This window comes from Thalassophryne amazonica, chromosome 9, assembly GCF_902500255.1.
Source record: "Thalassophryne amazonica chromosome 9, fThaAma1.1, whole genome shotgun sequence".
NCBI lineage: Eukaryota > Metazoa > Chordata > Actinopteri > Batrachoidiformes > Batrachoididae > Thalassophryne > Thalassophryne amazonica.
In genome coordinates, this window is record NC_047111.1 from 7,128,660 (window position 1) to 7,128,915 (window position 256).

A 256-nucleotide genomic window follows, 5' to 3' on the forward strand; every position below is an offset into this window, starting at 1 on the left:
GCCTGTGGATCCCCATGGACCACACGCTAGTCCTTCAGAATACAGAGTTATTTATTACGTTGGAGATTCAAGATATAAACCATCTCGAATATATGGTAATAAATTCATCATAAGTAATAAATACATCAAGGAAACATGAGCTCAGATGAGAACAATGTAAGCTAAGTTAAAAAAAAAAAAAGCAAGTTGTCTCAGCCATTTTATTTATTTATTTGGTCAGGAAGTGTGTTGACGTCATGGGGGCAGGACACGCCTT